The sequence below is a fragment of the Heptranchias perlo genome, chromosome X (genome assembly GCF_035084215.1).
Source record: "Heptranchias perlo isolate sHepPer1 chromosome X, sHepPer1.hap1, whole genome shotgun sequence".
NCBI classification, from domain to species: domain Eukaryota; kingdom Metazoa; phylum Chordata; class Chondrichthyes; order Hexanchiformes; family Hexanchidae; genus Heptranchias; species Heptranchias perlo.
The window spans coordinates 16,110,267-16,137,518 of NC_090370.1; the positions used below are offsets into that span (position 1 = coordinate 16,110,267).

Sequence of the window (27,252 nt, forward strand, 5' to 3'; positions counted from 1 at the left end):
ACAGATCAGATAGAATTACTGTACACAGAGGGGAGGAGAATGGACAGATCAGATAGAATGACTGTACACAGAGGGGAGGGGAATGTACAGATCAGATAGAATTACTGTACACAGAGGGGAGGGGAATGGACAGATCAGATAGAATTACTGTACACAGAGGGGAGGGGAATGGACAGATCAGATTGAATTACTGTACACAGAGGGGAGGGGAATGGACAGATCAGATAGAATTACTGTACACAGAGGGGAGGGGAATGGAGAGATCAGATAGAATTACTGTACACAGAGGGGAGGGGAATGGACAGATCAGATAGAATTACTGTACACAGAGGGGAGGGGAATGGACAGATCAGATTGAATTACTGTACACAGAGGGGAGGGGAATGGACAGATCAGATAGAATTACTGTACACAGAGGGGAGGGGAATGGACAGATCAGATAGAATTACTGTACACAGAGCGGAGGGGAATGGAGAGATCAGATTGAATTACTGTACACAGAGGGGAGGGGAATGGACAGATCAGATAGAATTACTGTACACAGGGGAGGGAATGGACAGATCAGATAGAATTACTGTACACAGAGGGGAGGGGAATGGACAGATCAGATAGAATTACTGTACACAGGGGGAAGGGAAATGGACAGATCAGATAGAATTACTGTACACAGAGGGGAGGGGAATGGACAGATCAGATAGAATTACTGTACACAGAGGGGAGGGGAATGGACAGATCAGATAGAATTACTGTACACAGAGGGGAGGAGAATGGAGAGATCAGATAGAATTACTGTACACAGAGGGGAGGGGAATGGACAGATCAGATTGAATTACTGTACACAGAGGGGAGGAGAATGGAGAGATCAGATAGAATTACTGTATACAGAGGGGAGGGGAATGGACAGATCAGATAGAATTACTGTACACAGAGGGGAGGGGAATGGACAGATCAGATAGAATTACTGCACACAGGGGGGAGGGGAATGGACAGATCAGATAGAATTACTGTGCACTGAGGGGAGGGAATGGACAGATCAGATAGAATTACTGTACACAGAGGGGAGGGTAATGGACAGATCAGATAGAATTACTGTACACAGAGGGGAGGGGAATGTACAGATCAGATAGAATTACTGTACACAGAGGGGAGGGGAATGGACAGATCAGATAGAATTACTGTGCACTGAGGGGAGGGGAATGGACAGATCAGATAGAATTACTGTACACAGAGGGGAGGGGAATGGACAGATCAGATAGAATTACTGTACACAGAGGGGAGGGGATGTACAGATCAGATAGAATTACTGTGCACTGAGGGGAGGGGAATGGACAGATCAGATAGAATTACTGTACACAGAGGGGAGGGGAATGGACAGATCAGATAGAATTACTGTACACAGAGGGGAGGGGAATGGACAGATCAGATAGAATTACTGTACACAGAGGGGAGGAGAATGGACAGATCAGATAGAATTACTGTACACAGAGGGGAGGGGAATGGACAGATCAGATAGAATTACTGTACACAGAGGGGAGGGGAATGGAGAGATCAGATAGAATTACTGTACACAGAGGGGAGTGGAATGGACAGATCAGATAGAATTACTGTACACAGAGGGGAGGGGAATGGACAGATCAGATAGAATTACTGTACACAGAGGGGAGGGGAATGGACAGATCAGATAGAATTACTGTACACAGAGGGGAGGGGAATGGACAGATCAGATAGAATTACTGTACACAGAGGGGAGGGGAATGGACAGATCAGATAGAATTACTGTACACAGAGGGGAGGGGAATGGAGAGATCAGATAGAATTACTGTACACAGAGGGGAGAGGAATGTACAGATCAGATAGAATTACTGTACACAGAGGGGAGGGGAATGGACAGATCAGATAGAATTACTGTGCACTGAGGGGAGGGGAATGGACAGATCAGATAGAATTAGGTTGCACACAGAGGGGAGGGGAATGGACGGATCAGATAGAATTACTGTGCACTGAGGGGAGGGAATGGACAGATCAGATTGAATTACTGTACACAGAGGGGAGGGGAATGGACAGATCAGATAGAATGACTGTACACAGAGGGGAGGGGAATGGACAGATCAGATAGAATTACTGTACACAGAGGGGAGGGGAATGGACAGATCAGATAGAATGACTGTACACAGAGGGGAGGGGAATGGACAGATCAGATAGAATTACTGTACACAGAGGGGAGGGGAATGGACAGATCAGATAGAATTACTGTACACAGGGGGGGAAGGGGAATGGACAGATCAGATCGAATTACTGTACACAGAGGGGAGGGGAATGGACAGATCAGATAGAATTACTGTACACAGAGGGGAGGGGAATGGACAGATCAGATAGAATTACTGTACACAGAGGGGAGGGGAATGGACAGATCAGATAGAATTACTGTACACAGAGGGGAGGGGAATGGACAGATCAGATAGAATTACTGTACACAGAGGGGAGGGGAATGGACAGATCAGATAGAATTACTGTACACAGAGGGGAGGGGAATGGACAGATCAGATAGAATTACTGTACACAGAGGGGAGGGGAATGGACAGATCAGATAGAATTACTGTACACAGAGGGGAGGGGAATGGACAGATCAGATAGAATTACTGTACACAGAGGGGAGGGGAATGGACAGATCAGATAGAATTACTGTACACAGAGGGGAGGGGAATGGACAGATCAGATAGAATTACTGTACACAGAGGGGAGGGGAATGGACAGATCAGATAGAATTACTGTACACAGAGGGGAGGGGAATGGACAGATCAGATAGAATTACTGTGCACAGAGGGGAGGGGAATGGACAGATCAGATAGAATTACTGTACACTGAGGGGAGGGGAATGGCCGGATCAGATAGAATTAATGTACACAGAGGGGAGGGGAATGGACAGATCAGATAGAATTACTGTACACAGGGGGGAGGGGAATGGACAGATCAGATAGAATTACTGTACACAGAGGGGAGGGGAATGGACAGATCAGATTGAATTACTGTACACAGAGGGGAGGGGAATGGACAGATCACATAGAATTACTGTACACTGAGGGGAGGGGAATGGACAGATCAGATAGAATTACTGTACACAGAGGGGAGTGGAATGGACAGATCAGATAGAATTACTGTACACAGAGGGGAGGGGAATGGACAGATCAGATAGAGTTACTGTACACAGAGGGGAGGGAATGGACAGATCAGATAGAATTACTGTACACAGAGGGGAGGGGAATGGACAGATCAGATAGAATTACTGTACACAGAGGGGAGGGGAATGGACAGATCAGATGGAATTACCGTACACAGAGGGGAGGGGAATGGACAGATCAGATAGAATTACTGTACACAGAGGGGAGGGGAATGGAGAGATCAGATAGAATTACTGTACACAGAGTGAAGGGGAATGGACAGATCAGATAGAATTACTGTACACAGAGGGGAGGGGAATGGACAGATCAGATAGAATTACTGTACACAGAGTGAAGGGGAATGGACAGATCAGATAGAATTACTGTACACAGAGGGGAGGGGAATGGACAGATCAGATAGAATTACTGTACACAGAGGGGAGGGGAATGGACAGATCAGATAGAATTACTGTACACAGAGGGGAGGGGAATGGACAGATCAGATAGAATTACTGTACACAGAGGGGAGGGGAATGTACAGATCAGATAGAATGACTGTACACAGAGGGGAGGGGAATGGACAGATCAGATAGAATTACTGTACACAGAGGGGAGGGGAATGGACAGATCAGATGGAATTACTGTACACAGAGTGAAGGGGAATGGACAGATCAGATAGAATTATTGTACAGAGAGGGGAGGGGAATGGACAGATCAGATAGAATTACTGTACACAGGGGGGAGGGGAATGGACAGATCAGATAGAATTACTGTACACAGGGGGGAGGGGAATGGACAGATCAGATAGAATTACTGTACACAGAGGGGAGGAGAATGGACAGATCAGATAGAATGACTGTACACAGAGGGGAGGGAATGTACAGATCAGATAGAATGACTGTACACAGAGGGGAGGGGAATGGACAGATCAGATAGAATTACTGTACACAGAGGGGAGGGGAATGGACAGATCAGATGGAATTACTGTACACAGAGTGAAGGGGAATGGACAGATCAGATAGAATTATTGTACAGAGAGGGGAGGGGAATGGACAGATCAGATAGAATTACTGTACACAGAGGGGAGGGGAATGGACAGATCAGATAGAATTACTGTACACAGGGGGGAGGGGAATGGACAGATCAGATAGAATTACTGTACACAGAGGGGAGGGGAATGGACAGATCAGATAGAATTACTGTACACAGAGGGGAGGGGAATGGACAGATCAGATAGAATTACTGTACACAGTGGGGAGGGGAATGGAGAGATCAGATAGAATTACTGTACACAGAGGGGAGAGGAATGTACAGATCAGATAGAATTACTGTACACAGAGGGGAGAGGAATGTACAGATCAGATAGAATTACTGTACACAGAGGGGAGGGGAATGGACAGATCAGATAGAATTACTGTACACAGAGGGGAGAGGAATGTACAGATCAGATAGAATTACTGTACACAGAGGGGAGGGGAATGGACAGATCAGACAGAATTACTGTACACAGAGGGGAGGGGAATGGACAGATCAGATAGAATTACTGTACACAGAGGGGAGGGGAATGGACAGATCAGATAGAATTACTGTACACAGAGGGGAGGGGAATGTACAGATCAGATAGAATTACTGTGCACAGAGGGGAGGGGAATGGACAGATCAGATAGAATTACTGTACACAGAGGGGAGGGGAATGGACAGATCAGATAGAATTACTGTACACAGAGGGGAGGGGAATGGACAGATCAGATAGAATTACTGTACACAGAGGGGAGGGGAATGGACAGATCAGATAGAATTACTGTACACAGAGGGGAGGGGAATGGACAGATCAGATAGAATTACTGTACACAGAGGGGAGGGGAATGGACAGATCAGATAGAATTACTGTACACAGAGCGGAGGAGAATGGACAGATCAGATAGAATTACTGTACACAGAGGGGAGGGGAATGTACAGATCAGATAGAATTACTGTACACAGAGGGGAGGGGAATGGACAGATCAGATAGAATTACTGTACACAGGGGGAAGGGAAATGGACAGATCAGATAGAATTACTGTACACAGAGGGGAGGGGAATGGACAGATCAGATAGAATTACTGTACACAGAGGGGAGGGGAATGGACAGATCAGATAGAATTACTGTACACAGAGGGGAGGGGAATGGACAGATCAGATAGAATTACTGTACACAGAGGGGAGGGGAATGGACAGATCAGATAGAATTACTGTACACAGAGGGGAGGGGAATGGACAGATCAGATAGAATTACTGTACACAGAGGGGAGGGGAATGGACAGATCAGATAGAATTACTGTACACAGAGGGGAGGGAAATGGACAGATCAGATAGAATTACTGTACACAGAGGGGAGGGGAATGGACAGATCAGATAGAATGACTGTACACAGAGGGGAGGGGAATGGACAGATCAGATAGAATTACTGTACACAGAGGGGAGGGGAATGGACAGATCAGATAGAATCACTGTGCACAAAGGGGAGGAGAATGGACAGATCAGATAGAATTACTGTACACAGAGGGGAGAGGAATGGACAGATCAGATAGAATTACTGTACACAGAGGGGAGAGGAATGGACAGATCAGATAGAATTACTGTACACAAAGGGGAGGGGAATGGACAGATCAGATAGAATGACTGTACACAGAGGGGAGGGGAATGGACAGATCAGATAGAATTACTGTACACAGAGGGGAGGGGAATGGACAGATCAGATAGAATTACTGTACACAGAGGGGAGGGGAATGGACAGATCAGATAGAATGACTGTACACAGAGGGGAGGGGAATGGACAGATCAGATAGAATTACTGTACACAGAGGGGAGGGGAATGGACAGATCAGATAGAATTACTGAACACAGAGGAGAGGGGAATGGACAGATCAGATAGAATTACTGTACACAGAGGGGAGGGGAATGGACAGATCAGATAGAATTACTGTACACAGAGGGGAGGGGAATGGACAGATCAGATAGAATTACTGTACACAGGGGGGAGGGGAATGGACAGATCAGATAGAATTACTGTACACAGAGGGGAGGGGAATGGACAGATCAGATAGAATTACTGTACACAGAGGGGAGGGGAATGGACAGATCAGATAGAATTACTGTACACTGAGGGGAGGGGAATGGACAGATCAGATAGAATTACTGTACACAGAGGGGAGGGGAATGGACAGATCAGATAGAATTACTGTAGACAGAGGGGAGGGGAATGGACAGATCAGATAGAATTACTGTGCACAGAGGGGAGGAGAACGGAGAGATCAGATAGAATTACTGTACACTGAGGGGAGGGGAATGGACAGATCAGATAGAATTACTGTACACAGAGGGGAGGGGAATGGACAGATCAGATAGAATTACTGTACACAGAGGGGAGGGGAATGGACAGATCAGATAGAATTAATGTACACAGAGGGGAGGGGAATGGACAGATCAGATAGAATTACTGTACACAGAGGGGAGGAGAATGGACAGATCAGATAGAATTACTGTACACAGAGGGGAGGGGAATGGACAGATCAGATAGAATTACTGTACACACAAGTTGCAAGTGGACTCCTCCGCATTGTCTCTGGGAGACCGCCCAATGCATCGAGAAATTGCTGGTGCACAGCTGTCAATCTTCTTTTTAAGGCTGGGCCCCAGAAGTCTTCATCTCTGCCCTCTATTGCGGAGCTGGAATGTGAGTTCGCCCTCCGGAGAGCTGTATCCTGTGCCATCCTTTCTCCCTTCCCATTCTCCTGCCCACTTATGCTCAGTGAATCCGCCAGTGCAAAACCCTCTATCTGACTCGCTACATGGGGTGGCAATTTCTGAGCAGGTGCTTGCCAAGGTTGCAGAGAGTGACAGTGCATGTTCTGGAGAGGTGCCCTCCTTTTCTGCTGCTGCTGGGACCAGGTCTCACAAAGGGCCTGGAAAGAGAGGAGGGGCAAGAGCTGGCACTTCGTGGCACTGGAAAGCAGCAACTCTGTCCGGGCTGCCACGTTTTCATGCAGAGTGTGTGAGGGAAAGAATTCAATCTCAAGGGAAGAGACCCGGCAGGACTCCTCCAGCCTCATGGTCAGCCATGCTTCATGCCCTCCCTCTGTCAATGACATGAATGACCGTCTCCTCCATTGGCGTGTGGACTTGTGTAGCTGGTGTCCATCATCTGGTTCTGGTTATTTCCCTCTTGTGTGCTGGCTTGTCCTGCAAGAAGAGTGGGAATGTGTTAGCGTGCGGCCTGTTGATGGGATGTGAAGATGTAGCAGCTTAGCATAGTGCGCATGATGAGAGAAAGAAGCAGGAGGTATGAGGAAGCGGGGCCAGTCATTGTGAGGGCAGTAGTAGGTGTCGAGTGTGCAGGAGGTGCATTGAAGTGTGCTGATGCGATTAGAGGAGAGAGCTGGAAAGCTGGGGTAGGACGGATTGCTTGTGATGGGGCTACAGTGGAGGGGTGCAGGGCTGTGCAGAGAGGAAGAGAGCTGTGAATGGGAATCTTAGCTCAGCAGCTCTCGTCAGCTCATTGAATTTCTTCCTACATTGCTCCCAAGCCTTTGGTGGTGATGCTTCTGGCATTCACATGCTTGGCAACCTCTGCCCACTTTTGCCAAGCTATTTGGTGAGGCACCCTGAGTCCATTTACAGGGAAGAGGACCTCCTTGCTCCTGGTGACCTTCTCCACCAGGACCTCCATGGCACCAACAGTGAGGCGGTCATTTTCCATAAAACCAGCAATACAAAAAGCAGCATTAACGAAAGGCTCCTCTCTTTTAAGAGGTGTGGGTTGCCTTTAAATCGCGGGAGCAGTGCTGGATTTCATGCTCCTCTCCCCCCATGGTCAAGCTGCCAATTACAAGTGCCATGATGTGGAGATGCCGGTGATGGACTGGGGTGGACAAATGTAAGGAATCTTACAACACCAGGTTATAGTCCAACAAATTTATTTTAAAATCACAAGCTTTCGGAGATTATCTCCTTCGTCAGATGCGAGTGCGAGTAATTACAAGTGCGAGTAATCCTGACAGCTCACCCTTCCTATGGTAATGGCTAAGCACCTCAAAATGGTGCATACCTCATGTCGTCGGTTTTGGGTTGGCACCGTGGATGCCCCGCCCACTTCATGCCCATTTTGGGGGGGAAGTTGAAAATCCCCCCCATGACGTCACTCCATCATTATCGCTGAATACAGCTGCCCATATTTGGGAATTGTAAACAATTTTACAACACCAAGTTATAGTCCAACAATTTTATTTGAAATTCACAAGCTTTCGGAGGCTTCCTCCTTCCTCAGGTGAATGTGGAAATGAAATCCTCGAACCCATCGCATTTATAAATCACAGAACAATACCTGGTGATTACATATAGTCTTTCCAACTGCCCGTTGCCAAGGCAATCACAGTGTGCAGACAGAGAGGTGTTACCTACAAGGCCACTGAATATACAAACAACCAAAAAAAAACAGAGAGAGAGAGGCAGAAACATAGAAACATCCGGAAGGAAGAGAAAGACAGCAAATGACCCGTTATATTAAAAACAGATAACATTTGTTCGCTGGTGGGGTTACGTGTAGCGTGACATGAACCCAAGATCCCGGTTGAGGCCGTCCTTATGGGTGCGGAACTTGGCTATCAATTTCTGCTCGACGATTTTGCGTTGTCGTGTGTCTCGAAGGCCGCCTTGGAGTACGCTTACCCGAAGGTCGGTGGCTGAATGTCCTTGACTGCTGAAGTGTTCCCCGACTGGAAGGGAACCCTCCTGTCTGGCGATTGTTGCGCGGTGTCCGTTCATCCGTTGTCGCAGTGTCTGCATGGTCTTGCCAATGTACCATGCTCCGGGGCATCCTTTCCTGCAACGTATGAGGTAGACAACGTTGGCCGAGTCACAGGAGTATGAACCATGCACCTGGTGGGTGGTGCCCTCTCGTGTGATGGTGGTATCTGTGTCGATGATCTGGCATGTCTTGCAGAGGTTACTGTGGCAGGGTTGTGTGGTGTCGTGGACGCTGTTCTCCTGAAAGCTAGGTAATTTGCTGCGAACGATGGTCTGTTTGAGGTTGGGTGGCTGTTTAAAGGCGAGTAGTGGAGGTGTGGGGATGCTCAGACGAGGAGGAACGCGATGGACACCTACAGACGCTGAAAGACGCCCTAGTAAGAACGGGATATGACGCTCGACTCATCGATCGACAGTTCCGACGGGCCACAGCGAAAAATCGCATAGACCTCCTCAGAAGACTAACACGGGACGCAACCAACAGAGTACCCTTCGTCGTCCAGTACTTCCCCGGAGCGGAGAAACTATGCCATGTTCTCCGCAGCCTTCAACATTTCATCAATGACGACGAACACCTCGCTATGGCCATCCCCACACTTCCACTACTCGTCTTTCTCTTCCTTCCGGATGTTTCTATGTTTCTGCCTCTCTCTCTCTGTTTTTTTTTGGTTGTTTGTATGTTCGGTGGCCTTGTAGGTAACACCTCTCTGTCTGCACACTGTGATTACCTTGGTAACGGGCAGTTGGAAAGACTATCTGTAATCACCAGGTATTGTTCTGTGATTTATAAAGGCGAAGGGTTCGAGGATTTCATTTCCACATTCACCTGAGGAAGGAGGAAGCCTCCGAAAGCTTGTGAATTTCAAATAAAATTGTTGGACTATAACTTGGTGTTGTAAAATTGTTTACAATTGTCAACCCCAGTCCATCACCGGCATCTCCACATCATATTTGGGAAGGAGATTTCCTGGCCTTGCATTTATCACTTCCAGAAAATCAACTGGGCTACAAAACATGAGGAAAATCCTGCCTAAGATGTTTACATGTCAAGATTAGACAGGGGGGTGGTCCCGGCAGGAGGCCTGCTCCATTTTGAAAGTGCAGCCTGCCGGCTCTGGGCTGCCACATTATTGAGTGGCCCCTGTCGATCTCCAAGAGTCGGTGCAAGAAGCTCCTCTCACCCTTACTCTGGTCAGATCAGTCCAAAAATAGCATTCGGAGTCTTATTGACATCAAAAGACCCCGATTTCAATTTTAGGCCCAGCGGTAAGTCCCGGGAAACATCGCCCTGACCACAGTGATGGCAGAAACAGGGCAGTAGTGCTCTGAAAATGGTGGGTAATGACCTACCGTCCTGTTTCCGCTGGGCGAGAGGCCAGAAAATTCACCCCAGGATGTCTACATACCAGAATTGGGAAGGGCTTCTACGTTCTGGGACTGGGATAATACTTCTTCACAGTCAATGCACGCAGTGTGAGATTTAAAAACCTGAATCCCAGCTGGACTAAAATGGACAGCTCGGATTTGGTGAGTGCTTCTTGGCTTGTCAGTCAGTTGAACATCGTCCAGCAGCATTATCTAATTCTGTGTACAGGATGGGGCCTATTCAACTCAAAATTGGATCTGGTTCTGATGAAGAAACAGATGAATCACTTTACACTTTCTTGCGCCTGTCATTCCTGTGGCATTCCATTCTTTTTTGTGGTTCCCATTTTAATGTTTCTCGTCTTCTCTGCTGAAAGCACGGACTCCTTGCTGTTTCGGTTGCTCGAGTGGCATTAACCCACCAGCAGCTCATCCAAGGGGCCTTTCCTGATGTGTGTCTGGACAGTGAAGTTCCTGGGGATGTGATCCTGGTCATTACGCTGGGGCTGGAGTTTGTAGTGTCAGTGGGAGGCCACTTTATTAGCATGGGGCACGACGACGACGACAACAACAACAACAACAACAACAACAACATGCATTTATATAGCACCTTTACCGTAGTAAAACATCCCAAGGCGCTTCACAGGAACGATTATCAAACAAAATTTGACACCGAGCCACATAAGGAGATATTAGGACAGGCGACCAAAAGCTTGGTCAAAGAGATAGGTTTTAAGGAGCATCTTAAAGGAGGAGAGAGAGGTAGAGAGACGGAGAGGTTTAGGGAGGGAATTCCAGAGCTTAGGGCCCAGGCAGCTGAAGGCACGGCCGCCAATGGTGGAGCAATTAAAGTCGGGGATGCGCAATTCGAGGAGTGCAGAGATCTCGGAGGGTTGTAGGGCTGGAGGAGGTTACAGAGATAGGGAGGGGGGGCGAGGGTCACGGAGGGATTTGAAAACAAGAATGAGAATTTTAAAATCGAGGTGTTCCCGAACCTGGAGCCAATGTAGGTCAGCGAGCACAGGGGTGATGGGTGAACGGGACTTGGTGCGAGTTAGGATACGGGCAGCTGAATATTGGATGAGCTCAAGTTTATGGAGGGTGGAAGATGGGAGGCCGGCCAGGAGAGCATTGGAATAGTCCAGTCCGGAGGTAACAAAGGCATGGATGGGGGTTTCAGCAGCAGATGAGCTGAGGCAGGGACGGAGACGGGCGATGTTACGGAGGTGGAAGTAGGCGGTCTTGGTGACGAAAAGGATACGGGGGTCAGAAGCTCATCTCAGGGTCAAATAGGACACCAAGGTTGTGAACGGTCTGATTCAGGCTCAGACAGTGTCAGGGTGCGTGCTGCGGGTGTAATACCAGTGTCCGCTTGCCCCATGTGGCCAGAAACCCTGGCACCTGCCCACCATTGCGGGCGAGAGTGCTGCCCAGGCTTTTCCCCCACTCACCCCAGGTCTTTTTCCCCTCAGGCCAATCTGGAACAGTTTCAAAATAAATACCTTGCTCTCTTTGAAGGTCCAGGCCACTTGCCTGGTCTGTACCCCATTGGTGAGGCCCACATCCACCCAATTGGAGGCTGGTTCACTTCGTCTCACTCAGCGTCCCGACCTCCGAGTCCAGACGTAGCACTGGAGAAGGAACTCCCAGCACTGGGAGTCCTCACCCCTGGCTCTGCCCTCTAGCCGTAATTTGCCTTGTCCGGAGTAGGTGGAGGTTGCACCCTTTACAAGGCCAGTCGGAATCTACTGAGAACAGTGGAGACTCGGCTCATCTGGGTCTCCACTGCTTTCCGGAGGAGTCCACCGGTCTCCAGCTGGAGATACAGTGGGAGACCAGCAGAAACACCAATACATTTGTGCCCCTACAGCTCAGCCTGATCCTATCCTCTGCCAAGTCACTCGCACACACGCGCACAGAGACGCTGCTCGGCGCAAACGCACAGGCAGTGGTGCACACACTGGCACTGGTACACACACTGGCACTGGTACACACACTGGCACTCACACGCGCACTTCCCAGTAGAAGTCACTGGAGAGTGATCCGGAGCAGGAACCCTAGCTGAAATTTCCCCTCTGCAGCAATGGGTACTGAGGTCAATTATAGCCACTCAACTGCTGCCACAACTGAGGTCAGCCACTCACTGGCCTACTGATTGGCGATTTGATAAGTTGTTGGTGTGGTAACATCATAGCCCAGCTGAACCGCAGCTTTTGTTTGAAAAATGAAATGAATTTATGATATTGAATCCAAGGGCAGGTACCAAAGAAGGTCGAGTGCTGATCCGATCATGATTAGGGTCAGATTACCGGCCAAATGAGAATCGCCTGCCTCCGTTTGACCTGGTGTGGGGACAGGCAGCGGCCCATGGATTTGAAATAGGTTCTTAAATTAGAATTGAATACAAGTTATTTTTATAAACTCGGTAGCTCTGATCAAGGACAGATACCTCCGCCGGATTCATTGTCCGAATCTGAGCCATATTCCTGTTTGTGCTGAGAATTGTGTGTTTGGAGGAACTTTTATGGAAAAGTGGAGACACTTCCTCAAGGGACTGAACATGATGTTTCCTCTCAGGCTGCATTCTGCCACAAACAGCTGGTTCTTTTAAATGAACTGGATGCCTGTTACATGAGGGCTGTCAATGCTGGGAACAAAATACTTTCCCATGCTTTTCAAACAGTCTCGAACTCAATCTAGACCATCAATATCAGGTGTTAGTTACTGGTTTACTGTCAGGGCCAACCAGGAATTGTGTTGAGACTGATACAACTTCCTTCACTTAGGACCCTCACAGTTGTCAGAGGAAGACCTCCATCTCATCAATCACCATACATCACCTTCATTTTCCACCAGTTAGTTACATTACCACCTCCTCAGTCGGGTGTCTCCACAGCATCGCTGTGCTGCAGCTTTTGCATTGATGCAATGCAAAAATCACGTCATGACAACGCAAAGAACAACTGAATAATTGTGCCATTAAAAACCAGGCACAGAGAGAAATAAGTGAAAAGTTGCTGCATGAGTTAAAGTACGATTGTCGAGACCATGCAGTGAATTAGATTTGGAAAATCAGTGAAGGAATCAATTGCATGAATGTCACTCAGTCGTGCGGTGGTGTGTGTTAAAGCTCGTACATTGGCTGGAAGAGTGAGAGACAGAGAGTAAGGCAGCAGCGTACCGAGCGGCCTCCATGTCCAGCCCTTAGCTGTGCTGTCCTCGAGCTTGAGAGAGATTCTGGGGCCGATTTTTGTTTCCAGTGGACATTGGACCTGCGGTGGGCAGAGTGATCAAGTATTTGCAGGTGAGTGCCCCTTTAAAAAGCGCGGGAAGTCGTTATGCCAGCCTGTACCACCCAGTACGACTGAACGGGTCCAGCTCCTCTCGCTAACTCACCTGAAAACGGAAATGGGGTCCGACTTACAACACAGGACCCTCATTTTCATACCGTAATGAGACTTCCGGCAGCTGCCTGGGCCGCCCGTCTCAAGGGTCCCAGCAAAATGGCAGCGGCTGGAGCAGCAGCGGGAGTGGGCTAGTCAGCGCCGCCAATCCTGCGCACACTATTGCCCCATACCCTGAGAAACAGGGACAAGAATCGTCCGCCCTTGCTCCTGATGCACTCTCCTGATACTGCTTTGGGATGTTTGGTACTTTTTTCGGGACAAAGCTGCCTCCGCTGGCTGCTGACAGTGAAGAATTCTCACGGGCGAATGCCAAAGCTTTGCAGGAAATGACTTCCATCTGGCCCTGGTCAGCAGCAGCTTTTCATAAAACTCCAGCGAGTGACAGCTTTGATAGAGAGACCCCAAACCCAGCCTCGCAGCCCCTTCTTGTAACATTGGCAAACAGAAAAAAAAAGTTTTTTTTTCCCCCAGCAAAAACACAAAAATATTAATTGGAGAAAACCCCATGAAATCCTGGACAAAATCCGAGTATCCTTCCCAAACTGTGAGACCTGTTCCTGTCTTCTGTTGAGAATTACATCTAATTTGAGAAAAATGTTGTTGAAATAAGGACTCTCAGTCCCAGGAGGTTTCAACATGGTGTTTCCTGACAGACTTCGAAAAGTGTGCTGAAATGTTGGAGGGGTAAAGGCTTTAACCCATCCCGCACTGGATTTGCTGATGTTTTGCAGTGTGGGCTTTCCAGATTATTGAAGAATTTCCCATCTGTCGTGTCAGACATGGAGCCCTGAACACAATGGGAGAATGAGCGGGTGGTACATATGCCATATTATGGTACATGGCACCAGTGCCCCTCTTACAAATTAATACAAGAGCTGCAGGATGGTGAGGTGCTGGTCTCCCAAAGCAATGATCATCTCCATAGGTGTACCTCCATTGCTAAGGGCAAGGGGGAGGAGGGTGAAAAATCAACAAGGGATAATATCAGTGCAATGTATCTCCATTATGGACAAACACAGGAAATAATTCATGGTCACAGCTTAGTGATTGAAAGACTTCAGCCTCCTGATACAGAGTGCCACAGGACAGTGCTCAGCAGGAGACGGTGCCCTACTGTACTCTGCATCGAACCCACTCTGTACCTGACCCTGGGAGTGTTTGGTGTGACTGTGTAGAGGGAGCTTTACTCTGCATCTAACCCGTGATGTACCTGACCCTGGGAGTGTTTGATGGGACAGTGTAGAGGGAGCTTTACTCTGTATCTAACCCTGTACCTGCCCTGGGAGTGTTTGATGGGACAGTGTAGAGGGAGCTTTACTCTATATCTAACCCTGTACCTGCCCCTGGGAGTGTTTGATGGGACAGTGCAGAGGGAGCTTTACTCTGTATCTAACCCATGCTGTATCTGCCCTGGGAGTGTTTGATGGGACAGTGTAGAGGGAGCTTTACTCTGTATCTAACCCGTGCTGTACCTGCCCTGGGAGTGTTTGATGGGACAGTGTAGAGGGAGCTTTACTCTGTATCTAACCTGTGCTGTACCTGCCCTGGGAGTGTTTGATGGGACAGTGTAGAGGGAGATTTACTCTGTATCTAACCCTGTACCTGCCCTGGGAGTGTTTGATGGGACAGTGTAGAGGGAGATTTACTCTGTATCTAACCCTGTACCTGCCCTGGGAGTGTTTGATGGGACGGTGTCGAGGGAGCTTTACTCTGTATCTAATCTGTGTCCTCCCGGCCCTGGGAGTGTTTGATGGGACACTTACCTGAAATTGTAAGTGTTTGATTCACAGCAATGACGTGTTTCACCTCAATGAGCCCAATATTCACACATTTAATTGAAGGCCTCTTCAAGACACAACTGTGGTCAGCACACCTCACTGAATTTACTCACCATCCCAATTTGTTTGCCCTTTAACTAAAGATCGTGTTGATATGAATGAAGATCGGTTTTATGTTTGGAAAACTTGAAGCTGTTGTGGTGCTTAGGCAGGTCAAAGGGTTCTGAACAGGAATAAACTGGAAATCCTTTGGGTGTTTCAGTATTTATGGGGCAGTTGCAGGGAAAGGGCCTGAAGCAATGATATTTCTTCAAGTCAGCTGGTGAGAGTGAGACAGAGAAGCAGACTCGGCTGTATGTGAGCCTCATCTCAGTGGATCTGAGTACTGATCATCATCACCATGTCCGCCTCTTTCAGACTCACATTCCTTTTCTTCTGAGGACCTCAAATGTGGCCCTGAGATTATTTCAGCTGAAGAATGAGGAGCCCAGCTCTGTGTCTGGTGCAGAGATCATCCACTGGAGCTTTTTTTAACATAGTCCACCTGGTAAATATGATGCCCAGTGTGGAACTGGGCCGGTCGGTGCTGAATTAAATAATCAGTCAAACAGCTGCCTTCGACTAGAGAGGGAAAATTAGTTTGATCGTTATCCAGTGATCAAGGGAAAGAATCGGCCCAAGTGTGATGTCTCCCATGGTTAAATATTTTGCCAACACTCACTGTCTGGACTCAGACAGGTAGAATAGCCACTTTGGTGAGGTAACGAAGGGTGACCAATGGACCCAAACCTATATCCAGTAACAGAGCCAAAAGGCCACAGATCCAAGGTTGAGTTTTTTCCAAGAATATCAATCCGCAGATCCTTGCAGATGATACGGACTGAAGATTAAAGTTACACTTGTCTGCCAAGTGCTGTTATGTTTGGAACAAGAATCCACTTGAATCAGAATTCTTACAACAAGAACATAAAATTAGCTAATTGACACATTCCTGTCCCATCGAGTAATTAACCATTGAGTCAGTGATGGAAGCTGGAGAAACAGAGCAAGCTCATTATTCCCAAAAGACAATGTGCTCCCGGGAGCTGCACATACTACTGATATCCATAACTGTGCGCTAAGAACAGGATAATGGGAATACTTCCCAATTGGATCAAGAATTCCATACAGTGACAGGGAAAGGAATTGGTCCAATGGAATTCAATCCAATGAAACTGGAGCTGGGAGTGTGTTACACGGGATAACTGGGAGCTGGGAGTGTGTTACACGGGATAACTGGGAGCTGGGAGTGTGTTACACGGGATAACTAGGAGCTGGGAGTGTGTTACACGGGATAACTGGGAGCTGGGAGTGTGTTACACGGGATAACTAGGAGCTGGGAGTGTGTTACACGGGATAACTGGGAGCTGGGAGTGTGTGACATGGGATAACTGGGAGCTGGGAGTGTGTTACACGGGATAACTAGGAGCTGGGAGTGTGTTACACGGGATAACTGGGAGCTGGGAGTGTGTTACACGGGATAACTGGGAGCTGGGAGTGTGTTACATGGGATAACTGGGAGCTGGGAGTGTGTTACATGGGATAACTGGGAACTGGGAGTGTGTTACATGGGATAACTGGGAGCTGGGAGTGTGTTACACGGGAGGATGAGGAGCTGGGAGTGTGTTACACGGGATAACTGGGAGCTGGGAGTGTGTTACATGGGATAACTGGGAACTGGGAGTGTGTTACACGGCATAACTGGGAACTGGGAGTGTGTTACATGGGATAACTGGGAGCTGGGAGCGTGTTACACGGGATAACTGGGAGCTGGGAGTGTGTTACACGGGATAACTAGGAGCTGGGAGTGTGTTACACGGGATAACTGGGAGCTGGGAGTGTGTTACATGGGATAACTGGGAACTGGGAGTGTGTTACACGGGAGGACTAGGAGCTGGGCGTGTGTTACACGGGATAACTGGGAACTGGGAGTGCGTTACACGGCATAACTGGGAACTGGGAGTGTGTTACATGGGATAACTGGGAGCTGGGAGTGTGTTACACGGGATAACTGGGAGCTGGGAGTGTGTTACACGGGATAACTGGGAGCTGGGAGTGTGTTACACGGGATAACTGGGAGATGGGAGTGTGTTACACGGGATAACTGGGAGCTGGGAGTGTGTTACACGGGATAACTGGGAGCTGGGAGTGTGTTACATGGGGTAACTGGGAGCTGGGAGTGTGTTACATGGGATAACTGGGAGCTGGGAGTGTGTTACATGGGATAACTGGGAGCTGGGAGTGTGTTACACGGGATAACTGGGAGCTGGGAGTGTGTTACACGGGAGAACTGGGAGCTGGGAGTGTGCTACACGGGATAACTGGGAGCTGGGAGTGTGTTACATGGGATAACTGGGAGCTGGGAGTGTGTTACACGGGATAACTGGGAGCTGGGAGTGTGTTACACGGGATAACTGGGAGCTGGGAGTGTGTTACATGGGATAACTGGGAGCTGGGAGTGTGTTACATGGGATAACTGGGAGCTGGGAGTGTGCTACACGGGATAACTGGGAGCTGGGAGTGTGTTACACGGGATAACTGGGAGCTGGGTGCATGTTACACGGGATAACTGGGAGCTGGGAGTGTGTTACATGGGATAACTAGGAGCTGGGAGTGTGCTACACGGGATAACTGGGAGCTGGGAGTGTATTACACGGGATAACTGGGAGCTGGGAGTGTGTTACACGGGATAACTGGGAGCTGGGAGTGTGCTACACGGGATAACTGGGAGCTGGGAGTGTGTTACACGGGATAACTGGGAGCTGGGAGTGTGTTACATGGGATAACTGGGAGCTGGGAGTGTGTTACACGGGATAACTGGGAACTGGGAGTGTGTTACACGGGATAACTAGGAGCTGGGAGTGTGTTACATGGGATAACTGGGAGCTGGGAGTGTGTTACACGGGATAACTGGGAGCTGGGAGTATGTTACATGGGATAACTAGGAGCTGGGAGTGTGTTACATGGGATAACTGGGAGCTGGGAGTGTGTTACACGGGATAACTGGGAGCTGGGCGTGTGTTACACGGGATAACTGGGAGCTGGGAGTGTGTTACACGGGATAACTGGGAGCTGGGAGTGTGTTACACGGGATAACTGGGAGCTGGGAGTGTGTTGCAAGGGATAACTGGGAGCTGGGAGTGTGTTACACGGGATAACTGGGAGCTGGGAGTGTGTTACACGGGATAACTGGGAGCTGGGTGCATGTTACACGGGATAACTGGGAGCTGGGATTGTGTTCCACGGGATAACTGGAGCTGGGAGTGTGTTACATGGGATAACTGGGAGCTGGGAGTGTGTTACACGGGATAACTGGGAGCTGGGAGTGTGTTACACGGGATAACTAGGAGCTGGGATTGTGTTACACGGGATAACTGGGAGCTGGGAGTGTGTTACATGGGATAACTGGGAGCTGGGAATGTGTTACACGGGATAACTGGGAGCTGGGTGCATGTTACACGGGATAACTGGGAGCTGGGAGTGTGTTACACGGGATAACTAAGAGCTGGGAGTGTGTTACACGGGATAACTGGGAGCTGGGAGTGTGTTACACGGGATAACTGGGAGCTGGGAGTGTGTTACACGGGATAACTGGGAGCTGGGAGTGTGTTACACGGGATAACTGGGAGCTGGGTGCATGTTACACGGGATAACTGGGAGCTGGGATTGTGTTACACGGGATAACTAAGAGCTGGGAGTGTGTTACACGGGATAACTGGGAGCTGGGATTGTGTTACACGGGATAACTGGGAGCTGGGAGTGTGTTACACGGGATAACTGGAGCTGGGAGTGTGTTACACGGGATAACTGGGAGCTGGGAGTGTGTTGCAAGGGATAACTGGGAGCTGGGAGTGTGTTACACGGGATAACTGGGAGCTGGGAGTGTGTTACATGGGATAACTGGGAGCTGGGAGTGTGTTACATGGGATAACTGGGAGCTGGGAGTTTGTTACACGGGATAACTGGGAGCTGGGAGTGTGTTACACGGGATAACTGGGAGCTGGGAGTGTGTTGCAAGGGATAACTGGGAGCTGGGAGTGTGTTACACGGGATAACTGGGAGCTGGGAGTGTGTTGCAAGGGATAACTGGGAGCTGGGAGTGTGTTACACGGGATAACTGGGAGCTGGGAGTGTGTTACACGGGATAACTGGGAGCTGGGTGCATGTTACACGGGATAACTGGGAGCTGGGATTGTGTTCCACGGGATAACTGGAGCTGGGAGTGTGTTACACGGGATAACTGGGAGCTGGGAGTGTGTTACATGGGATAACTGGGAGCTGGGAGTTTGTTACACGGGATAACTGGGAGCTGGGAGTGTGTTACACGGGATAACTGGGAGCTGGGAGTGTGTTGCAAGGGATAACTGGGAGCTGGGAGTGTGTTACACGGGATAACTGGGAGCTGGGAGTGTGTTACACGGGATAACTGGGAGCTGGGTGCATGTTACACGGGATAACTGGGAGCTGGGATTGTGTTCCACGGGATAACTGGAGCTGGGAGTGTGTTACACGGGATAACTGGGAGCTGGGAGTGTGTTACACGGTATAACTGGGAGCTGGGAGTGTGTTACATGGGATAACTGGGAACTGGGAGTGTTTTACACGGGAGGACTAGGAGCTGGGAGTGTGTTACACGGGATAACTGGGAGCTGGGAGTGTGTTACACGGGATAACTGGGAGCTGGGAGTGTGTTACATGGGATAACTAGGAGCTGGGAGTGTGTTACACGGGATAACTGGGAGCTGGGAGTGTGTTACACGGGATAACTGGGAGCTGGGAGTGTGTTACACGGGATAACTAGGAGCTGGGAGTGTGTTACACGGGATAACTGGGAGCTGGGAGTGTGTTACACGGGATAACTGGGAGCTGGGAGTGTGTTACATGGGATAACTGGGAGCTGGGAGTGTGTTACACGGGATAACTGGGAGCTGGGAGTGTGTTACACGGGATAACTAGGAGCTGGGAGTGTGTTACACGGGATAACTAGGAGCTGGGAGTGTGTTACACGGGATAACTGGGAGCTGGGAGTGTGTTACACGGGATAACTAGGAGCTGGGAGTGTGTTACACGGGATAACTAGGAGCTGGGAGTGTGTTACACGGGATAACTGGGAGCTGGGAGTGTGTTACATGGGATAACTGGGAACTGGGAGTGTGTTACACGGGAGGACTAGGAGCTGGGCGTGTGTTACACGGGATAACTGGGAACTGGGAGTGCGTTACACGGCATAACTGGGAACTGGGAGTGTGTTACATGGGATAACTGGGAGCTGGGAGTGTGTTACACGGGATAACTGGGAGCTGGGAGTGTGTTACACGGGATAACTGGGAGATGGGAGTGTGTTACACGGGATAACTGGGAGCTGGGAGTGTGTTACATGGGGTAACTGGGAGCTGGGAGTGTGTTACATGGGATAACTGGGAGCTGGGAGTGTGTTACACGGGATAACTGGGAGCTGGGAGTGTGTTACACGGGAGAACTGGGAGCTGGGAGTGTGCTACACGGGATAACTGGGAGCTGGGAGTGTGTTACACGGGATAACTGGGAGCTGGGAGTGTGTTACACGGGATAACTGGGAGCTGGGAGTGTGTTACATGGGGTAACTGGGAGCTGGGAGTGTGTTACACGGGATAACTGGGAGCTGGGAGTGTGTTACACGGGATAACTGGGAGCTGGGAGTGTGTTACACGGGATAACTGGGAGCTGGGAGTGTGTTACACGGGATAACTGGGAGCTGGGAGTGTGTTACACGGGATAACTGGGAGCTGGGAGTGTGTTACATGGGATAACTGGGAGCTGGGAGTGTGCTACACGGGATAACTGGGAGCTGGGCGTGTGTTACATGGGATAACTGGGAGCTGGGAGTGTGTTACACGGGATAACTGGGAGCTGGGAGTGTGCTACACGGGATAACTGGGAGCTGGGCGTGTGTTACATGGGATAACTGGGAGCTGGGAGTGTATTACACGGGATAACTGGGAACTGGGAGTGTGTTACATGGGATAACTAGGAGCTGGGAGTGTGCTACACGGGATAACTGGGAGCTGGGAGTGTATTACACGGGATAACTGGGAGCTGGGAGTGTGTTACACGGGATAACTGGGAGCTGGGAGTGTGTTACACGGGATAACTGGGAGCTGGGAGTGTGTTACACGGGATAACTGGGAGCTGGGAGTGTGTTACACGGGATAACTGGGAGCTGGGAGTGTGTTACATGGGATAACTGGGAGCTGGGAGTGTGCTACACGGGATAACTGGGAGCTGGGAGTGTGTTACACGGGATAACTGGGAGCTGGGAGTGTGTTACATGGGATAACTGGGAGCTGGGAGTGTGCTACACGGGATAACTGGGAGCTGGGCGTGTGTTACATGGGATAACTGGGAGCTGGGAGTGTGTTACACGGGATAACTGGGAGCTGGGAGTGTGCTACACGGGATAACTGGGAGCTGGGCGTGTGTTACATGGGATAACTGGGAGCTGGGAGTGTATTACACGGGATAACTGGGAACTGGGAGTGTGTTACATGGGATAACTAGGAGCTGGGAGTGTGCTACACGGGATAACTGGGAGCTGGGAGTGTATTACACGGGATAACTGGGAGCTGGGAGTGTGTTACACGGGATAACTGGGAGCTGGGAGTGTGCTACACGGGATAACTGGGAGCTGGGAGTGTGTTACACGGGATAACTGGGAGCTGGGAGTGTGTTACATGGGATAACTGGGAGCTGGGAGTGTGTTACACGGGATAACTGGGAACTGGGAGTGTGTTACACGGGATAACTAGGAGCTGGGAGTGTGTTACATGGGATAACTGGGAGCTGGGAGTGTGTTACACGGGATAACTGGGAGCTGGGAGTATGTTACACGGGATAACTAGGAGCTGGGAGTGTGTTACATGGGATAACTGGGAGCTGGGAGTGTGTTACACGGGATAACTGGGAGCTGGGCGTGTGTTACATGGGATAACTGGGAGCTGGGAGTGTGTTACACGGGATAACTGGGAGCTGGGAGTGTGTTACACGGGATAACTAGGAGCTGGGATTGTGTTACACGGGATAACTGGGAGCTGGGAGTGTGTTACATGGGATAACTGGGAGCTGGGAATGTGTTACACGGGATAACTGGGAGCTGGGTGCATGTTACACGGGATAACTGGGAGCTGGGAGTGTGTTACAAGGGATAACTGGGAGCTGGGAGTGTGTTACACGGGATAACTGGGAGCTGGGAGTGTGTTACACGGGATAACTGGGAGCTGGGAGTGTGTTACACGGGATAACTGGGAGCTGGGTGCATGTTACACGGGATAACTGGGAGCTGGGATTGTGTTACACGGGATAACTAAGAGCTGGGAGTGTGTTACACGGGATAACTGGGAGCTGGGATTGTGTTACACGGGATAACTGGGAGCTGGGAGTGTGTTACACGGGATAACTGGAGCTGGGAGTGTGTTACACGGGATAACTGGGAGCTGGGAGTGTGTTACATGGGATAACTGGGAGCTGGGAGTGTGTTGCAAGGGATAACTGGGAGCTGGGAGTGTGTTACACGGGATAACTGGGAGCTGGGAGTGTGTTGCAAGGGATAACTGGGAGCTGGGAGTGTGTTACACGGGATAACTGGGAGCTGGGAGTGTGTTACACGGGATAACTGGGAGCTGGGTGCATGTTACACGGGATAACTGGGAGCTGGGATTGTGTTCCACGGGATAACTGGAGCTGGGAGTGTGTTACACGGGATAACTGGGAGCTGGGAGTGTGTTACACGGGATAACTGGGAGCTGGGAGTGTGTTACATGGGATAACTGGGAGCTGGGAGTGTGTTACACGGGATAACTGGGAACTGGGAGTGTGTTACATGGGATAACTGGGAGCTGGGAGCGTGTTACACGGGATAACTGGGAGCTGGGAGTGTGTTACACGGGATAACTGGGAGCTGGGAGTGTGTTACACGGGATAACTGGGAACTGGGAGTGTGTTACACGGGATAACTGGGAGCTGGGAGTGTGTTACACGGGATAACTGGAGCTGGGAGTGTGTTACACGGGATAACTGGGAACTGGGAGTGTGTTACACGGGATAACTGGGAGCTGGGAGTGTGTTACATGGGATAACTGGGAGCTGGGAGTGTGTTACATGGGATAACTGGGAGCTGGGAGTGTGTTACACGGGATAACTAGGAGCTGGGAGTGTGTTACACGGGATAACTGGGAGCTGGGAGTGTGTTACACGGGATAACTGGGAGCTGGGAGTGTGTTACATGGGATAACTGGGAGCTGGGAGTGTGTTACACGGGATAACTGGGAACTGGGAGTGTGTTACATGGGATAACTGGGAGCTGGGAGCGTGTTACACGGGATAACTGGGAGCTGGGAGTGTGTTACATGGGATAACTAGGAGCTGGGAGTGTGTTGCACGGGATAACTGGGAGCTGGGAGTGTGTTACATGGGATAACTGGGAACTGGGAGTGTGTTACACGGGAGGACTAGGAGCTGGGCGTGTGTTCCACGGGATAACTGGGAACTGGGAGTGCGTTACACGGCATAACTGGGAACTGGGAGTGTGTTACATGGGATAACTGGGAGCTGGGAGTGTGTTACACGGGATAACTGGGAGCTGGGAGTGTGTTACACGGGATAACTGGGAGCTGGGAGTGTGTTACACGGGATAACTAGGAGCTGGGAGTGTGTTACACGGGATAACTAGGAACTAGGAGTGTGTTACACGGGATAACTGGGAGCTGGGAGTGTGTTACACGGGATAACTGGGAGCTGGGAGTGTGTTCCATGGGATAACTGGGAGATGGGAGTGTGTTACACGGGATAACTGGGAGCTGGGAGTGTGTTACACGGGATAACTGGGAGCTGGGAGTGTGTTACATGGGATAACTGGGAGCTGGGAGTGTGTTACATGGGATAACTAGGAGCTGGGAGTGTGTTACACGGGGTAACTGGGAGCTGGGAGTGTGTTACATGGGATAACTGGGAGCTGGGAGTGTGTTACACGGGATAACTGGGAGCTGGGAGTGTGTTACATGGGATAACTGGGAGCTGGGAGTGTGTTACACGGGATAACTGGGAGCTGGGAGTGTGTTACATGGGATAACTGGGAGCTGGGAGTGTGCTACACGGGATAACTGGGAGCTGGGAGTGTGTTACACGGGATAACTGGGAGCTGGGAGTGTGTTACATGGGATAACTGGGAGCTGGGAGTGTGTTGCATGGGATAACTGGGAGCTGGGAGTGTATTACACGGGATAACTGGGAACTGGGAGTGTGTTCCATGGGATATCTAGGAGCTGGGAGTGTGCTACACGGGATAACTGGGAGCTGGGAGTGTATTACACGGGATAACTGGGAACTGGGAGTGTGTTCCATGGGATAACTGGGAGCTGGGAGTGTGCTACACGGGATAACTGGGAGCTGGGAGTGTGTTACACGGGATAACTGGGAGCTGGGAGTGTGTTACATGGGATAACTGGGAGCTGGGAGTGTGTTACACGGGATAACTGGGAACTGGGAGTGTGTTACACGGGATAACTAGGAGCTGGGAGTGTGTTACATGGGATAACTGGGAGCTGGGAGTGTGTTGCACGGGATAACTGGGAGCTGGGAGTGTGTTACACGGGATAACTAGGAGCTGGGAGTGTGTTACATGGGATAACTGGGAGCTGGGAGTGTGTTACACGGGATAACTGGGAGCTGGGCGTGTGTTACACGGGATAACTGGGAGCTGGGAGTGTGTTACACGGGATAACTGGGAGCTGGGAGTGTGTTACACGGGATAACTAGGAGCTGGGATTGTGTTACATGGGATAACTGGGAGCTGGGAGTGTGTTACATGGGATAACTGGGAGCTGGGAATGTGTTACACGGGATAACTGGGAGCTGGGTGCATGTTACACGGGATAACTGGGAGCTGGGAGTGTGTTACACGGGATAACTGGGAGCTGGGAGTGTGTTACACGGGATAACTAGGAGCTGGGAGTGTGTTACACGGGATAACTGGGAGCTGGGTGCATGTTACACGGGATAACTGGGAGCTGGGATTGTGTTACACGGGATAACTAAGAGCTGGGAGTGTGTTACACGGGATAACTGGGAGCTGGGAGTGTGTTACACGGGATAACTGGGAGCTGGGAGTGTGTTACACGGGATAACTGGGAGCTGGGTGCATGTTACACGGGATAACTGGGAGCTGGGATTGTGTTACACGGGATAACTAAGAGCTGGGAGTGTGTTACACGGGATAACTGGGAGCTGGGATTGTGTTACACGGGATAACTGGAGCTGGGATTGTGTTACACGGGATAACTGGAGCTGGGAGTGTGTTACATGGGATAACTGGGAGCTGGGAGTGTGTTACATGGGATAACTGGGAGCTGGGAGTGTGTTACACGGGATAACTGGGAACTGGGAGTGTGTTACACGGGATAACTGGGAGCTGGGAGTGTGTTACATGGGATAACTGGGAGCTGGGAGTGTGTTACACGGGATAACTGGGAACTGGGAGTGTGTTACACGGGATAACTGGGAGCTGGGAGTGTGTTACACGGGATAACTGGGAGCTGGGAGTGTGTTACACGGGATAACTGGGAGCTGGGAGTGTGTTACACGGGATAACTGGGAGCTGGGAGTGTGTTGCACGGGATAACTAAGAGCTGGGAGTGTGTTACACGGGATAACTAAGAGCTGGGAGTGTGTTACACGGGATAACTGGGAGCTGGGATTGTGTTACACGGGATAACTGGGAGCTGGGAGTGTGTTACACGGGATAACTGGGAGCTGGGAGTGTGTTACACGGGATAACTGGGAGCTGGGTGCATGTTACACGGGATAACTGGGAGCTGGGATTGTGTTCCACGGGATAACTAAGAGCTGGGAGTGTGTTACATGGGATAACTGGGAGCTGGGAGTGTGTTACATGGGATAACTGGGAGCTGGGAGTGTGTTACATGGGATAACTGGGAGATGGGAGTGTGTTACATGGGATAACTGGGAGCTGGGAGTGTGTTACATGGGATAACTGGGAGCTGGGAGTGTGTTACACGGGATAACTGGAGCTGGGAGTGTGTTACACGGGATAACTGGGAGCTGGGAGTGTGTTACATGGGATAACTGGGAGCTGGGAGTGTGTTACATGGGATAACTGGGAGCTGGGAGTGTGTTACATGGGATAACTAGGAGCTGGGAGTGTGTTACACGGGATAACTGGAGCTGGGAGTGTGTTACATGGGGTAACTAGGAGCTGGGAGTGTGTTACACGGGATAACTGGAGCTGGGAGTGTGTTACACGGGATAACTGGGAGCTGGGAGTGTGTTACACGGGATAACTGGAGCTGGGAGTGTGTTACACGGGATAACTGGGAGCTGGGAGTGTGTTACACGGGATAACTAAGAGCTGGGAATGTGTTACATGGGATAACTGGGAGCTGGGAGTGTGTTACACGGGATAACTGGGAACTGGGAGTGTGTTACACGGGATAACTGGGAGCTGGGAGTGTGTTACATGGGATAACTGGGAGCTGGGAGTGTGTTACACGGGATAACTGGAGCTGGGAGTGTGTTACACGGGATAACTGGGAGCTGGGAGTGTGTTACACGGGATAACTAAGAGCTGGGAATGTGTTACATGGGATAACTGGGAGCTGGGAGTGTGTTACACGGGATATCTGGGAGCTGGGAGTGTGTTACACGGGATAACTGGGAGCTGGGAGTGTGTTA

General features: G+C 50.0%; 1 protein-coding gene across 3 annotated transcripts in view; it reads left to right on the plus strand.

Annotated features, from left to right (window-relative positions):
• The window catches only part of LOC137307312 (calcitonin gene-related peptide type 1 receptor-like), a 222,752-nt gene that overhangs the window by 81,855 nt on the left and 113,645 nt on the right, over window positions 1-27,252 (plus strand). Inside the window, exon 1 of one of the 3 annotated variants that reach the window (XM_067976779.1) lies at window positions 13,141-13,611. The exons of the other annotated variants lie outside the window; for them this stretch is intronic. The gene's annotated coding sequence lies outside the window, so the exon portion shown is untranslated. Of the gene's footprint in view, window positions 1-13,140; window positions 13,612-27,252 lie in introns of those variants that run through there. 3 annotated transcript variants of the gene reach the window in all.